This window comes from Corvus brachyrhynchos, unplaced genomic scaffold (assembly GCF_000691975.1).
Source record: "Corvus brachyrhynchos isolate BGI_N302 unplaced genomic scaffold, ASM69197v1 scaffold92, whole genome shotgun sequence".
Lineage (NCBI taxonomy): Eukaryota > Metazoa > Chordata > Aves > Passeriformes > Corvidae > Corvus > Corvus brachyrhynchos.
In genome coordinates this window covers 547,254-550,798 of record NW_008236973.1, presented here as the reverse complement: position 1 = coordinate 550,798, position 3,545 = coordinate 547,254, and positions in this window count along the sequence as shown.

The following is a 3,545-nucleotide window of genomic DNA, read 5'->3' as shown; positions in this document are numbered from 1 at the left end:
TGTTGCCGCGCGGGCGAGCGGGGGAGGGAGGGGAGGAGCAGGTCGGGGGTGGCGGCGGCGGGAGGTGCCGGCACTGGGCGCGGAAAAGTGAGAAACAGATAGGCTGAGGGAGATGGGCCTGCTCAGCCTCGAAAAGAGGTGTCTGAGAGGGGGCCTCGTCAATATCTGTAAGTATTGAAGGGAGAGAGTCAAGAGGATGGAGCCAGGCTCTGCTCGGTGGTGCCCGGCAATAGGACGAGAGGCAACGGGCAGAGACTGATGCACAGGAAGTTCGACCTGAATATGAGGATGAATTTCTTTACTGTGTGGGTGACCGAGCACTGGAACAGATTGCCCAGAGAGGTTGTGGAGTCTCCCTCACTGGAGATACTGAAGAACCGTCTGGATGCAATCCTGTGCAGTGTGCTCTGGGATGACCCTGCTTGGCCAGGGAGCTTGGACCAGATGACCCACTGTGGTCCCTTCCAACCTGACGCGTTCAGTGGTTCTGTGGAAAAGCAAAAGCATTGTTGGCTAATGAAATTTTGATACAAATGGCCCATCGCCACCACCAGCCGGAGCACTACAGGTGCTGAGTGAAAGCTCCCAGCTCCAGCACTGCTGCCCACTGGAACTGCTCCCTGGGCAGCTCGGGGTCACCCGTGCCCTCACCGTGTCCCCTTGGGGTGTGGGCATCTGCCTGCCCCAAAGGGCTCAGCGTGGCACAGGGCTGCCCAGGGGATGCCCCCGGCACCAGTCCCTGCTGCCCCGAGCTGCTGTTAGGTTAAAGCGGGATAGGGTAGGCCAGGCTCAACACCACTCTTGGCTCAGCTTTGGAATCACACTTCTAACTTGGCTATGTCTTCCCGCTGAGCTTGGGGAAAGTGTAGGAGCATAACAGTGAGCATTGGGTTCTCCTGGGGAACAAGGGACTGATGTCTGGACGTTTTATTTGCACCAGGGTTCTCTTGGTTCCCCTGACAGTAGTAAGAACGTGTAACAACAATGCTTCTGTAAAACTGTATGAAGGAACAAAATTTTAATTTCAGGTAACAGTGTCTGGAACTGCTGACAATATTTCTAATCTCATCCTTCACTGCAGTCAACAAACACAGTGACACTGAAGATACAACTGGAGCTGCTCTGATACTGCCACAAATATGTAAAATTGATTAATTTTTAAATATTCAGATTTTTTTCATTAAATGATTGGTTTTATAACAAAGTCGTTATCAAATTTTAAGTAAAATATCAAAAAGTTATATGATGTCCTCAAGATAGAGGATTCACTCCTGGCAATTATGACACTGTGCCCTCAGTCCACAGAGCCTCTATTCCCAGCAATACTTTCTGTGAGAAGTGCTGCAATTAATGGGAAAAAAAAAAGAATCTAATATCTCCTCAATTGTTAGTGTTATTTGATAGTTCTCAGTGGTTAGGCTGAGCTACATTGCCAAAGTGCTCGAGCAATTGTGGATACAGCCATGTTTGCAATCCCCTGGACATGAGAAAACCTAGATCACATTCAGTAGTTTATGTGGTTTCATCCTGAGGCAACCTGCCCCTTGTAATGGAGAGCATCCCTTATGCCTTTGCCAGCTGGAAGCCTGTTGAGCCTTAGTCAGCCAACAGCCTTTGATGTAATTAAATAATTCTGCCTCCAAAGCGTTTTTGTCTGAGCCAAATTATAGCCATTAGGATAGCAGCGATGTTGGCTTTGCCAGCCAAGACTAAAATTAGGTTGCATGATTTATCTTAAAACTTGTTTGGGTGCTGACAAGTAGTGCCAAATCTCTGCACAGATTCCCTGAGCTGCACTTATGTGGGGGAAAAAAGCTGGAGGAGAGAACATCAGGAGGGTAGAAGTGTGTCACCTTTACTTCATCACTGCTGTGCTTTTTTTAACATGTCATTGCCATCCTGCTGAGGGGAGGAAGGATGATCTGTGAATTCTACAGCTATCAAATTTCTTTTTAAATAAAAACATCTTTAAAGTTCTCTTCCACTAGAGGAGACTGGCTTCTCTCATACAGCAAAGTATAAGCTGAGGAGTGTGATTTCTGCCTGTAAAACACATCAGGAGAGTAAAGATGGGGAAAGGAGAGGAGCTAACGGGTCATGGATATACAATAGAGTCTGTGTGAATTTTTAGACTAGAAAATATAAGTCTTCTAACTGCTGAATGTCCTGAAAAGTCATGTCCATGAGAACATAACAGGGCAAAAACTATGTATTTAAAAGCTGGAGCTGGGTAATATTTAAGGCATTTTGTAATGAGGTTGTTGGTTAGAAAAGACTCTCTTCATTGATCCAAGTTGTCATTTCTCAGCTTGCAATTTTCTCCAAGCAAGTGATTTTTGTGTGCTTTTCTCTAAGCATATTTACAGTATTTCAAAATGTAAAATACAAAATACCTTTGAAATTCATGAGTCCTTGCGGATGATTTTCAATTTTCTATATTGTTTGCTTTAACAAGAGAGAAGCAATAAGGAGCAAAGTTGAAAGTATCTTTTGGGATATAAGTTCTGCCATGAAGAGGCCTTAATTTTTGTGAGGTTTCTGTAGCTAAATGTTGACAAAGAAAAGCATTGGGGTATGTGTTTGTACAACCTACCTGAAAGGAGGTTGTAGTGAGGTGGGTGTTGGTTTTTCAAGTAGTAAGTGATGAGAGGAAATGGCCTGAAGTTGCACCAGGGAAGGGTTTAGATTGGATATTGGGAAAACTTTCTCCGCTGAAAGAGTTGTGAAGCAGTGGAACAGGCTGCCCAGGGAAGTGGTTGAGTCACCATTCCTGGAAGCATTTAAAAGATGTGTAGATGTGGTGCTCACGGACATGGTGGAGTCGGCAGTGCTAGGTTAACAGTTGGACCCAATACTCTTAGAGGTCTTTTCCAACCTAAATGATTCTGTAAGTAGTTAAGAATAGCATTAGTGTTTGGGACTAGCTCTCTGCAATTGGAGGCTGGATTACTTGACAGACAAAGGGCCATGGAATCACCAAAGGCCTGCGCTGGGTGATTGCCCTGGTGGCAGCAGGTGAAGTGCCCCTTCACCTCTGCTTCAGACAATCCCAGATCTGCACTACCGGCAGCCACACATCACAGAGTCACAAAACTGCTAGCGTTGGAAGGGACCTCGGGAGATCATCTAATCCAACCCCCCTGCCAAGGCCGGTCACCTGGAGCAGGTGGCATGGGAACACAGTGGGTTTGGAATGTCTCCAGAGACGGAGACTCCACGGCCTCCATCGGCAGCCCGTTCCAGGGCTTTGCCACCCTCAGCGTAAAGAAGCTCTTCACCTTCAGCTGCTTTGAGGAGAATTTTGAAAAAACATTTTCCTGATTGTAAACTCCATTTCCCACCCTGACGTTTGGGAACGGAGTGAAGGGAGGCTGGTGGGCGGGGGGGCGAGGAACTTCAGCTCATGGCACGGGTTAAACAGCGGCGCAGAGATGTCCGGATGCGTAAATGATGGCCGCGGGGAGAGGCAGCTGTCCTCAATGCTTCCCATGCTCCCGGTAATTCCCGGGGGTTCACCCGGCGCCTCCCAACCGGCCGGCGCCTCT